Source organism: Saimiri boliviensis, chromosome X, assembly GCF_048565385.1.
Source record: "Saimiri boliviensis isolate mSaiBol1 chromosome X, mSaiBol1.pri, whole genome shotgun sequence".
Lineage (NCBI taxonomy): Eukaryota > Metazoa > Chordata > Mammalia > Primates > Cebidae > Saimiri > Saimiri boliviensis.
The window spans coordinates 89,488,791-89,503,358 of NC_133470.1; positions in this window are offsets into that span (position 1 = coordinate 89,488,791).

The window sequence follows — 14,568 nt, forward strand, 5'->3', positions numbered from 1 at the left end:
TGCTGAAAAGCTCTCTTGCTCTGCCATCTAGAATGCAACTTTTCATGAATTTTATCCAAATCTCTGTATTCAACAGCAATTTTGTTTGAAAAAATAGTTAAAACAATGAATAGCATAGGAAAAAATAAGAAAATAAAGGTCAACTTTTCTATACTCTGGTCTTTTATCTTCACAATCTTCACATTTATTTTTACTGTTCCAGCAAGATTGGCTTCTTATTTTCACTGTTTCAGCATCAGCAGGGTATTTTCTGTAACAGCTCCATATGGATGATGTACATGCTTCTTGGCTTATGTCTACTCATATGTTCATGATTTAACACCAAATGGAAATTACAGCCAACTCTCAATAACCCATAAAAGAGAGGAGCATTGTAGTACGGATAACTCAAGAAGTCCAAAAAACCTAAAGTCATTTTTGTTTGACTTTGGAAGTGTTCTCTAGCTTAGCTTAGAATACTTTGTCTTTTAATTAAGCCTACTTTCCTAATTGTGTTTTGTAAGTCAGTCTTTTCAGCAAATGAGAATGTAAATAATTCCAGTCAATGGGGGAAGTTGATTTGGAGGAATGTTGCATGGGGTTGTGGGAAGCTGATAGAGGCATTAAAAAGTAATGCAAACAATTCACAAAAAGAATACAGTACATATGGATAATCAGGCATTGATTCTATTATACTATATTCAAAAGGTGAAAATTATGCCTGCTTAGTCTTGTGCATGAATACCTCGGAGAGTCTTATAAACTACAGAAAACACAAAACAACATTTCTTTATGGAGGCTTGGAAGTCTAAGGTCAAGGTGCTGACATCATCCTTTTTTACTGGTCTTTGCTAGATGGAAGACATACCATCTCAGTCAGGTCAGGGGCTTTCTCTTTCTACTTACCTCTGGAGTTCCCAAATCAAGTGTATTGATCATCAGCAGGCACCATCTTGTCATGTTGGCATCCTGCCTTAGTATGTTTTGTTTGTTACAACAGAATATCTGAGGCTGAGTAATTTATAAAGAACAGAAATGTATTCTCTCACAATTATAGAGGCTTGGTAAGGGCCTTCTTGCTACGTCCTCACATGGCAGAAGGCAGAAGAAGAGACAAAAAAGAAACTGAACTTGCCCTTGTATAACAGCATTAACCCCATACATGAGGATGGAGCCATCATAGCTTAATAACCTCTTAATGGCCCTACCTCATAATACTGTTTCAATGACAATTAAATTTCAACATGAGTTTTGGAAGTGAAAACCATTCAAACCGCAGCACACCCACACAAGTTGTCACTGTTCTGAACCTCACTCTCCACTGTGGGCTCTCTCCACATTCTGGCTTTCTCAGCTCTGGACTTCATCTCTGGTGTATGGGAAACCATCCAACTCCTATTTCTTGCTGCTCTGAGACTGAAAGAGGCTGAGAGGCTACCTCTGCATCTTTAGCCTAGGTACATCCTCATCCTTTTCAAATCTGTTGCTCCTGAGCCATGTTGGGTTTCAACAGAGAGGTCTTTGAGGCTCACTACTGCCTGTTCCACTACCTGCAAAGTGTGGCACAAGTCACATCTCTTCTTGAATCCCTAGAACCTGCCTACAGCTCCTGTAATCCAACCCTTCCCATGTTAGTCCATTTGTGTTGCTATAAAGGGATGCCTGAGGCTGGGTAATTTATAAAGAAAAGAGGTTTACTTGGCTCATAGTTATACAGGCTGTACAGGAAGCATAGTGCCAGCATCTGCTTCTTGTGAGGACCTCAGGAAGCTTACAATCATGGCAGAATATAATGAGGGAGCCAGAGTGCCACATGGAAAGAGAGAGAGCAAGAGTTGTGGGGAGGTTCCAGGCTTTCTTAAACAATAAGCTCTAATGTGAATTACTTGAGCTAGAACTCATTCATCACTATGGGGATGGCACCAAGCCATTCATGAAGGATCTTCTCCCATGAAAACATCTCTCACCAGGCACACCACCAGTGTTGGAGGTCTCATTTCAACAACAGATTTGGAGAGAAACAGCATCCAAACCATATCATTATCTCTGTCCCCAACCTCAGGGCTATAGGCAGCTTCTTCTCAGAGACATAAGCTCTTATTTCCACTCACTCTCTCTCATTTCCCCCACAGGGTAAGCTGTGAGCTCATATCATGGAGTTCACCCTCAGAACAACTAACATTTAACCAGTGGTTGCTATTATTACACGTCAGGCATTGTTCTAAACATTTTACAGACTTAAACCTCAGAATAACCCAGTGAGGCAGGTACTACTGTTGGCACTATTTTGGCAGGTGGGAAAACTGAGGCACCAAGAAGTTAAGGGCCTTGCCCAAGATCACATGGCTAGTGTGCAGTGGAGTTGGGATTTTCATTCATGCAACCTGTCTGTGATGGTCACGCTTTGATAATGATACTACAGTCCCCTCAGAGAGTATATGCCAAGGGAGTGGGTGAGGAGGCTGATTCAGGCTGGTCACATGCCTGAACATTCTAGATCTCAGCATTTGAAATGCACAAGCCATGAATTTGGCTCTCATTTCCTTTTCATTTCTGTTGTAGCATCCTTTCCCCGTGGCAATGAAAAGAACAGAATGGGAACGCAGTACAACATGTGTCCCATTTGTCAGGAGGATAGCAGCTAATTCTTCATAATTGGTATTCTGCTACACTTTTCAAGCACAGATAAGTTAGTTCCCATCTCTGTCTTTAACTTCTGCATCATGGAGTTTGTCCTCAGAACAAAAATTTGCTCCACACAAAACTTAGTTCTACACAAAAATGTTTTAACATTAATATTCAATTTCTTTCTTTTTTTTTTTTTTTTTTTTTTTTTTTGAGACGGAGTTTCGCTCTTGTTACCCAGGCTGGAGTGCAATGGCGCGATCTCGGCTCACCGCAACCTCCGCCTCCTGGGTTCAGGCAATTCTCCTGCCTCAGCCTCCTGAGTAGCTGGGATTACAGGCACGTGCCACCATGCCCAGCTAATTTTTTGTATTTTTAGTAGAGACGGGGGTTCACCATGTTGACCAGGATGGTCTCGATCTCTCGACCTCGTGATCCACCTGCCTCGGCCTCCCAAAGTGCTAGGATTACAGGCTTGAGCCACCGCGCCCGGCCTAATATTCAATTTCTAATGACAAGATTCTGCTTCCTTTATATATTTGTATTTCAATTAAAGAAAACATTAAGCCTGCCCCCCTTGTTACACTTAAATCTTCAGAAACCTTGGAAAACCTGGTGAAAGGAGGACAAGTTACAGCAAAGGCCTCTGTGCTGTTCTTTCTGAATCCAGCCAGTTTGGTAGATCACCACAGATACAAGCATGAGGCCCTGAACGTAGTAGGCCTTCAAAAATAGTGGTTGATTGATTGTGAGATGCCCAAAAGCAGGGAAGATGCCAAATAGGAAAATTGCTCTTGCCATATGCTTGACTGGATGGTCATGCATGGCTGAGCATGTTTCTTCTGCTCTTCATTGATGTGCTCCACTGTCACTGTGTGATATTTGTGACTTCTGAGGGCTCAGAGTTCATGTCCTCCTTTTCAAAGGCTAGGGTTCTATGCCCTTCTTTTCTTAGAATAACCCCAGAAGGGCAGTTAAGTTTTTAGAAAAGGTCTCTCAATGGAGGTGATGTTGCCTACACATTATACATAATAACTGAGTGGCTGGTGGGCTGTGACCCTATATTTATAGCTCTCTGGTTTGGTTATTTTGTAAGAATGCCAGAGATGACTGATTAGTGTGTTCTCAGCTTCTGGATGAATTGACAATGGTAAAATATTGACATCTCAGAGAGTCCAGCCATTTTTTAATGCAGCTTATGAAAAGTGATGACTTTTAGAGCTTCAAAGAGAATCAGAATGCCACAACCAGCTAGAAATGCAGATACACACCTCTGCCAACTCTCCATTACAATTCTCTGTCTTTCAAATGGAGATTAAATGCAGTGCCAAAATGTGTCATCTGGTGTTGCATTTTTGTAATGTGGACAAATGTCGACAAAATTCATGTGGAGGCACAAAAATCTAACTATTTATGAATTAAAATTAAATGTAAGTGTTGCCATGGGTAGAAACCTTAAATGTTAGATTCAGTGTCATTATCAAAACAGCAACACTTCCTCCCTGCAATCACCAATTCAAAAGGAAAAAGGGGAAATTGCCCTCTCTGACAAGCTACTAAGCATACCAGACTCTGTACTATGTACTATGTACTTTATGCCTGTAATCTCAATGGATGCCATATATCAGACCTGATAAAAGTGAATTGGATGATTTTGGGACTGCCTAATGTGTAGGTAGTTGTTACATTTCAATCCATCTAACAAACCCAATCACAGTTGTGGCAGACACAAGCAACACATTTTGCCTTCAAAATGTGCTTGTGTCTCACCATGCTCCCCTGGATCAGTCTTTGTTCTTTTTCATCCATATAACTTTCCTCTCAAGACCTTTAGATCCTTGCCAGGAAGCAGAGGAAACTAAAATCTTCCTGTATTCAAATGTTCCAAGTGGGCTATCACTATCACACTATCACACTCTCACTATCACTATCACAAATGTTCCAGTGGGCTATCACTACCCTGGGTAGTATGACAATAACTGTTATATATTTCATATTCATGATTTACATTCACATTTTAACATGAAATTCTTCCCCATATGCATGTGTGTACAGTAATTTCAATGAAGTTTTTAATTTATTTTACTGTCAGTGGCTGCCTGTTCCAGTGGATTTATACAGGTAACACTGCCTTTTCAAGGGAGAAATTTCATATGATGGGTGACGTAAACCACTCTTGGAAACTTGTTTACAGAAAACAGCTTTTCAGTAGCATGAGAAGATTATGACTTGAAGCAGATACATCCAGCATTTTGTCTCAAGAATTTAGCCCAGCAATTGACCATGTCAAATATAAATTGTCAATCCTTGGGGAATGATGACAGAGAGAAACACTGTAAGCTCAAAAGCTTCATACATTTCATCATCAGTAATATATCAAATATCAAATACGGATTACAGATCTTGATTTCATCCCTTCTGGACTCCCTATGTTCATGACAGTCAATTCCAACATTTCATCAAGGTTCCAACTCTACAAACCCTCCCGAGTTGGCAACCTCACACCTTAATTTACTGACATTAGTTTCTTCAATTTTCTTCTCACTCATGCTAAAATTCCTCTTTACCTTATTAATTTCTTCTATCATTTCTCTTTTGACAATTCTCTTTCTTTCCAACTCTACTCCCTCATTGTCTACTTACTCCTGAACTTAGGGTTTATATTCTAAACATGCTACTCAACATTCTCTTCTGCAAGCAACCATGATGGATCATGCTCTTCATCAACATGCTCTTCCTCATTGAACTATGACCTATTGCAATGTTGACATTTCCTTTTAGAAACTCTTTTCCCTTGGCTCAGGCAATCTTATACAGAAATGTGTGGTTTCTCCTCTTACCTGAGGGCTCCTCGTTTTTCTTCACTACTTCCTCTTCCAAAACTTTGTCCTTCACCTTTTCTTTCCCCCTCTTTAGAAGCAAGGCTTCTAGTCTTAGAAAGAAAATGGAAAAACTTCTGAGGGTTCCAGGAAATCTTGGTAAGTCCATGACAAGTTGTATTTTGTGTGTATACCTATTTACGCATTTGAGTAAAAGGGGCCATAATTTAATTGAATTGCAAAGGAGTCCAGTACCCTGCAGAAAATGTTAATGTTTGGTCTATACTTCCTCCTTGGACAATTTTACCATCATCCAGTGCTGAAATGATTGCCTTCCAAATCTCAGTCTTCCACCTGACCATCCTCTTAACCTTTTTAGTTTTTTAAGTATCTTTGATTCTTTATGTTTCCTCCTGGTAAACAGTAGTACTACACATTACACATTAGTAAATATATACTCTATGGAAGCTACAATCAGTGAGACGCTCACTTGACCAGCCCTCCTTGCCACGTATCCATATGGCAGCTCTGCACAAAAAGTTTAAAAGTGCACCTTTCAGGGAGGTCCAGTGCTACTGGGTACAGGGCTTAGTGACAGGATGGTGCTTTTGTGGGGTTTTTGTTGCTGTTGTTGACTTTTCAGTATTGTATCTCCATCATGCCAAGCCTGCATTCAAGCTGACTTTTAAGCATCTTAGTCTGACTCTTAAGTACCTCCATGATCTCGTCTTAACCCTATGCTTATAGCATTATAACCCACTAATCCTCTCCAAAAAAATTCCATTCCAGACAAACTGGTCTGCTTATTGTTGCCTGGACAGACTATATGCATTCCTCTGCATATTTGCTCACCATATTTTACCTACCTAGAATCTCTGCCTCTCCAACATGTTTGACTGAGTGAGTCCTCTGTACTTTCACATCTTAGTTCTAGCTCTACTTCTTTTAAGAAACATTTTATAACTACTCCAGTGCTTACTGATTTCACCTTCCTGTAAGATCCTATAGCCCTTATTGTTTGTATCACACTGTTGACTGTGAATACTCTTCAGTCTTTGACTTCTAGTACAGTGGCATTCAAAATGCGGCCCATGGACCAACAGAATGGGCAGTACTTGGGAGCTAGCTAAACATGAAGAATCTCATAACCCACCCTAGACCTACCAAAAATACTCTGCATTTAACAAGCTTTTCAAATGATTTTTACAAATGATAGAGTTTGAAAGGCAGTGCCCTATGTCATGCATTTGTTAAAATATCCTAGTTTCAGTCCCTGAATATATCTTATATTTCATAACATTTTACTTTCTGATCATGCCTTCTCTGTTCCCTATTGCTCTTCAGAACTCTATGTATTCTATGATGCTTTTCCTATATTCCTCCAGTGAAAGTATAATATCTCTTATTGAATTACTTTGATGTTTCTATTGCTCATTTTCTACATATATCTTGTATTAAAGGCCATTTTGTATGCAGAGGTATTAACTCCTTTGTTAGATTATAAGCTCTTTGAGAGTAGGAATGGGATTTTCTTCATCTCTGATCCTTGACAGTTTCTGACAGAGTTCCTGACACCCAGTAGTTAAGAATAATAAATGTTTGTTGAATGAACGAATGAATGAATGAATGGCTAATTTAATAATAAAATTATTTGGATTATAGGCTTTACTTGGGAAAAATGTGATAGATAATTGACCATGGGTCATGCTGTTCATAATTGCAATGTTTTCATTTTTCAAGCCAAATATTAATTATCTAAGCTGGTCATGCTGTTTCTTAATGACTTTTAAACCTGTACCACTATGAATACAAGACTGCATGAAATTTTAACAGTCTCCAAGTAGTTCATAATTAAAGATGAAGCGATTCAACTCAGGCTCAATCAATGCTTTTGTTTATAGCTTGGTTTTCATCTCTGTACAGATAACCAAGAAAAAAAAAAGCTAGCAAACCACAGAAAACAAAGTCTGATGATAAAGAAGTATAAAAAAGTATCTCAGCAACAATTCTGTGTCTGAATGACTAGTAATGAAAGGGAAAAGTGTCAGTAGCCACTCAAGTTAATCAATATACTGACTCATCTACTCAAGAAATCTAGATGAATCAGAGGTCTTTGTGTTTCAAAGTTTATGACTCATTTCTCTTGAACTCTGTGGACCTAATCACAGAAACTAAACAGAGGAGAAAATGAAATGATCCAAATCCAATCTTTGAGCAGTGCAAGAAAAAAAGAAACTTTCTGAATTAGAAATCATCTTCTTTTAGAGGCTTAACAGTTTGAAATGGATTTCTCCAGTTTTCTATATAAGAAATCAGTCTGTATCCAGTTTCTGCCTGTCACAAAACACAACAGTTTCATTTTAATATCAAAATGGGACGGGACTTTCAAGATGGCCGCCTAAGAACAGCTCAGGACTTCAGCTCCCAGTGAAAGTGCAGAGGGTGAGTGGACGCCGCATTTCCAGACGAACTCTTATTGCCCACAGACCAGGAGATACCCAGGCAGAGGGGTCGCCAGCGTCGCAGTCCCAGCCGGTGCGGCTGTTTTGGCCCCCGTGGGGCTGATTCCGCCCGCGCGGCTGCTGTGACCACTCCCTGTTGCTGCGGTTCTCCGTACAAAAGCCACTGGTCTGGGAGCCCTCTTAGCTGCCGAGCAGAGCCCTGAGACGGCAGAATAGCCCATTCATCTGAAATAGCGAGCCAGGTCAGGAGATTCCTAGGCAAAAAATCCGCCAGGAGCCGGCGCCGCGGTTCGAGCCGACTCCGTGAGTCGCAGCACGGGAGATCCCGGCGCCTTTTCAACAAGCGACCGGAACGCGGGGTTGTTCAACTTAAAAGAAAAGACTCTGAGTCAGGGAGCCAGGTGATCAGGCTCGGTTGGTCCCACCCCTCCACCCCCAACAACAACGAAAACAAAAACAGTAATTGGAAACCCTCTGGGTTGAGTCCTTCAAACCAAGCACAGCTGAACCGGGACGGTCCGGCTCCGTGGGGGAGGGGCTTCCGCCATTACTGAGACTCTCCACCGCTACCGAGGCAGGCTGCCGTTGCCGAGGCAACCTGCCACAACAGAGAGAGTCCGCCATAACAGAGGCGGGGCCACCATTGCCCAGACAGTTCTAACTAAGCCCATATAAAAAGGACTACAGGGAAGAGCTCAGGACAGCTGGGCGGAGCCCACAGCAGCTCAGCAAAGCCCCTGCGGGCAGGCAGAGGCTAGGCGTGCTGCTAGCTGGGCGGGTCCGACCTGAAAAAAAAAAAAGAAAAAAAAAAAAAAATCAAAAAAGGCAGTAGTGCAACGGAAACTCATAAAGCTCCAACTCCCTGGGACAGAGACAGACAACAGGTGGATAAACCCACAAAAATGGGTAGAAACCAGCGTAAAAAGGAGGAAAACTCCCGAAACCAGAACACCTCTCCTCCTAAAAGTGATCACAACTCCTCACCAGCAAGGGAACCAGACCGGATGGAGAAGGAGGGTGATGAAATGACAGAATCAGACTTCAGAAGATGGGTAGTAAGAAACTACAATGAGCTAAAAGAACATGTTCTAACCCATCGCAAAGAAAATAGGAACCTTGAAAAAAGATTGGACGAACTGCTGACGAGAATGGACAGCATAGAGAGGAGAATAAGTGAATTGATGGAGCTGAAAAACGCAACACGAGAACTTCGTGAAGCATGCACAAGCTTCAACAGCCGAATTGACCAAGCAGAAGAAAGGATATCAGAGGTCGAAGACCAACTCAATGAAATAAAAAGAGAAGGCAAGAACAGAGAAAAAAGCGCAAAAAGGAATGAACAAAATCTTCAAGAAATGTGGGACTATGTGAAAAGACCTAATCTACGTCTGATAGGTGTACCTGAATGTGATGAAGAGAATGAATCCAAGCTGGAAAATACTCTTCAGGATATTATCCAGGAAAACTTCCCCAACCTAGCAAGGCAGACCAATATTCAAATCCAGGAAATACAGAGAACACCACAGAGATATTCCTCAAGAAGAGCAACCCCAAGGCACATAATCGTCAGATTCACCAGGGTTGAAATGAAAGAGAAAATGCTAAGGGCAGCCAGAGAGAAAGGTCGGGTTACCCACAAAGGGAAGCCCATTAGACTCACAGCAGATCTCTCAGCAGAAACCCTACAAGCCAGAAGAGACTGGGCGCCAATATTCAACATCCTTAAAGAAAAGAACTTTCAACCCAGAATCTCCTATCCAGCCAAACTCAGCTTCATAAGTGAAGGAAAAATAAAATCCTTTGTGAACAAGCAAGCACTCAGAGATTTCATCACCACCAAACCTGCTCTACAAGAACTCCTGAAAGAGGCTCTACACATATAAAGGAACAACCAGTACCAGCCACTCCAAAAACACACCAAATGGTAAAAAAGCAGCAACACAATCAAGAATCTGCATCAACTAACCAACAAAACAGCCAGGTAGCATCAAAATGACAGCATCAAATTCACACATAACAATACTATCCCTAAATGTCAATGGACTAAATGCCCCAATCAAAAGACACAGACTGGCAAATTGGATAAAAAGCCAAAACCCATCAGTGTGCTGTATCCAGGAAACCCATCTTACATGCAAGGATACACAAAGGCTCAAAATAAAGGGATGGAGGAAGATCTACCAAGCAAATGGAGAGCAAAAAAAGGCAGGAGTTGCAATTCTCATCTCTGATAAAATAGACTTTAAAGCAACAAAGATCAAAAGAGACAAAGAAGGACATTACATAATGGTAAAAGGATCACTGCAACAAGAAGAGCTAACGATCCTAAATATATATGCACCCAATACAGGAGCACCCAGATACATAAGGCAAGTTCTTAATGACTTACAAAGAGACTTAGACTCCCACACAATAATAGTGGGAGACTTTAACACCCCATTGTCAATATTAGACAGATCAACCAGACAGAAAATCAACAAGGATATCCAGGACCTGAACACAGACCTGGAACGAGCAAACCTAATAGACATTTACAGAACTCTCCACCCCAAATCCACAGAATATACATTCTTCTCAGCACCACATCACACCTACTCTAAAATTGACCACATAATTGGCAATAAATCACTCCTCAGAAAATGCAAAAGAACAGAAATCATAACAAACAGTCTCTCAGACCACAGTGCAATCGAGTTAGAACTCAGAATGAAGAAACTAACTCAGAACCGCACAGCTTCATGGAAACTGAACAACTTGCTCTTGAATGTTGACTGGATAAACAATGAAATGAAGGCAGAAATAAAGATGTTCTTCGAAACCAATGAGAACGAAGACACAACATACCAGAATCTCTGGGACACATTTAAAGCAGTCTCTAGAGGAAAATATATAGCAAAGAGTGCCCACATGAGAAGAAAGGAGAGATCTAAAATTGACACCCTATCATCAAAATTGAAAGAGCTAGAAGAGCAAGATCAAAAAAACTCAAAACCTAGCAGAAGACAGGAAATAACTAAGATCAGAGCAGAACTGAAGGAAATAGAGACACAAAAAACTCTTCAAAAAATCAATAAATCCAGGAGCTGGTTTTTTGAAAAGATCAACAAAATAGACAGACCACTAGCCAGATTAATAAAAAAGAAAAGAGAGAATAACCAAATTGATGCAATAAAAAACGATAAAGGGGATATCACCACAGATTCCACAGAAATCCAAACCATCGTCAGAGATTATTACAAACAACTCTATGCACATAAACTAGTAAACCTGGAAGAAATGGATAAATTCCTGGACACCTGCAACCTCCCAAGCCTAAACCTGGAAGAAGCCGAAACCCTGAATAGACCAATAACATGGTCTGAAGTCGAGGCAGCAATAAAGAGCCTACCACCCAAAAAAAGCCCAGGTCCAGATGGGTTCACAGCGGAATTCTACCAGACATGCAAGGAGGAGCTGATACCATTCCTTCTGAAACTATTCCAGACAATCCAAAAAGAGGGAATCCTTCCCAAATCATTTTACGAGACAAATATCATCCTGATACCAAAACCCGGCAGAGACTCAACAAGAAAAGAAAATTTCAGGCCAATATCCATGATGAACATAGATGCAAAAATCTTCAATAAAATACTGGCAAACCGATTGCAACAGCATATCAAAAAGCTCATCCACCATGATCAAGTAGGATTCATCCCGGGGATGCAAGGCTGGTTCAACATACGCAAGTCCATAAACGTAATTCACCACATAAACAGAACCAAAGACAAAAACCACATGATTATCTCGATTGATGCAGAGAAGGCTTTTGACAAAATTCAACAACCCTTTATGCTAAAAACCCTCAATAAACTAGGTATTGACGGAACGTATCTCAAAACAATAAAAGCTATTTACGACAAACCAACAGCCAATATCATACTGAATGGGCAAAAACTGGAAGCATTCCCTTTGAAATCTGGCACTAGACAAGGGTGCCCTCTCTCACCACTCCTATTCAATATAGTACTGGAAGTTCTAGCCAGAGCAATCAGGCAAGAAAAAGAAATAAAGGGTATCCAAATTGGAAAGGAGGAAATCAAATTGTCTCTATTTGCAGATGACATGATTGTATATCTGGAAGACCCCATCATCTCAGCCCAAAATCTCCTGAAACTGATAAACAACTTCAGCAAAGTCTCAGGATACAAAATCAACGTGCAAAAATCACAAGCATTCCTATACACCAGTAATAGACTTCAAGAGAGCCAAATCAAGAACGAACTGCCATTCACAATTGCTACAAAGAGAATAAAGTACCTAGGAATACAACTAACAAGGAACGTAAAGGACCTCTTCAAGGAGAACTACAAGCCATTGCTCAACGAAATAAGAGAGGATACAAACAGATGGAGAAACATTCCATGTTCATGGTTAGGAAGAATCAACATCGTGAAAATGGCCATACTGCCCAAAGTAATTTACAGATTCAACGCTATTCCCATCAAGCTACCAATGACCTTCTTCACAGAACTGGAAAAAAACACCTTAAACTTCATATGGAACCAAAAGAGAGCCCGCATAGCCAAGTCAATTCTAAGCAAAAAGAACAAAGCGGGAGGCATCACACTACCGGACTTCAAACTATACTACAAGGCTACAGTAATCAAAACAGCATGGTACTGGTACCAAAACAGAGATATAGACCAATGGAACAGAACAGAGGCCTCACAGGAAATACAACATACCTACAACCATCTGATCTTCGACAAACCTGACAAAAACAAGCAATGGGGAAAGGACTCCCTGTTTAATAAATGGTGTTGGGAAAACTGGCTAGCCATGTGCAGAAAGCAAACAGGACCCCTTCCTGACGCCTTACACCAAAATTAACTCCAGATGGATTAAAGACTTAAACATCAGACCTAATACCATAAAAACCTTAGAAGAAAATCTAGGCAAAACCATTCAGGACATAGGTGTAGGCAAGGACTTCATGACCAAAACGCCAAAAGCAATGGCAACAAAAGCCAAAATAGACAAATGGGACCTAATCAAACTCCACAGCTTCTGCACGGCAAAAGAAACAGTCAGTAGAGTGAATCGGCAACCAACAGAATGGGAAAAAATTTTTGCAGTCTACCCATCTGACAAGGGGCTGATATCCAGAATTTACAAAGAACTAAAGCAGATCTACAAGAAAAAAACAAACAAGCCCATTCAAAAATGGGCAAAGGATATGAACAGATACTTTACAAAAGAAGACATACAGGAGGCCAACAAACATATGAAAAAATGCTCATCATCACTGGTCATCAGAGAAATGCAAATCAAAACCACATTGAGATACCATCTCACACCAGTTAGAATGGCGATCATTAAAAAATCGGGAAACAACAGATGCTGGAGAGGATGTGGAGAAATAGGAACACTTTTACACTGTTGGTGGGAATGTAAATTAATTCAACCATTGTGGAAGACAGTGTGGCGATTCCTCAAGGACCTAAAAATAGAAATCCCATTTGACCCAGCAATCCCATTACTGGGTATATATCCAAAGGATTATAAATCATTCTACTACAAGGACACGTGCACACGAATGTTCATTGCAGCACTGTTTACAATAGCAAAGACCTGGAACCAACCCAAATGCCCAATGATGATAGACTGGATAGGGAAAATGTGGTACATATACACCATGGAATATTATGCAGCCATCAAAAACGATGAGTTCACGTCCTTTATAGGGACATGGATGAACCTGGAAACCATCATTCTCAGCAAACTGACACAAGAGCAGAAAATCAAACACCGTATATTCTCGCTCATAGGCGGGTGTTGAACAATGAGAACACATGGACACAGGGAGGGGAGCACTACACACTGGGGTCCGTTGGGGGGAAATGGGGGAGGGGCGGGGGGTGGGGAGGTGGGAAGAGATAGCATGGGGAGAAATGACAGATACAGGTGAGGGGACGGAAGGCAGCAAAGCACACTGCCATGTGTGTACCTATGCAACAATCTTGCATGTTCATCACATTTACCCCAAAACCTAAAATGCAATAAAAAAAAAAAAATGGTGTTGCCTTATATTAGAAAGTGATTTTAGTTATTAAGATGTTTTGAAAGTCTTTTGTTTACTGACTAAGACCATTTTGGAAGATGATTTATCTATGAGATTGACTTTTGAGAAAATAACTGGAATACTTGGTTATACAAACATGGAAGTCCCCTAAAATTATATCCCACAGGTCTACTGTTCTAGATTCTTCATTGGTAATACACTCAAATCTCACTAATTAGGCTAGTAAAGAGAAAAGTCAATGTAGCAGAAAGTATTTTTTTTTTTGAAGAGACAAGTGAACATTTATTTTGGGGTCTTTATTCCTATGTGTATTTCAAGTCTTTTCCAAAACAAGGCCCCAGGAATCTCCAGATTCAATTATGTCCCTGGACTTGGTCGACTGCTGCAGTAGTCTTAGGAAGCGTTATACAAATGCTAGAGTTACTCATATACCAACATTAAACCCTAGGATAGAAGAGGCAACAAAGCAGGTCTCCTTACTCCATGGAATGTGCTGATTTCAGGTGGGCAGCGGCCAATGTAGAAAATGTTGGGAAGTTCTCCTTGGAGCTGGACTGTGATAAGTGGTGTTTGTCATGAACATGAGCTACTGTCTTTTCTTTGAATCTTCTTTTCCAGTTTT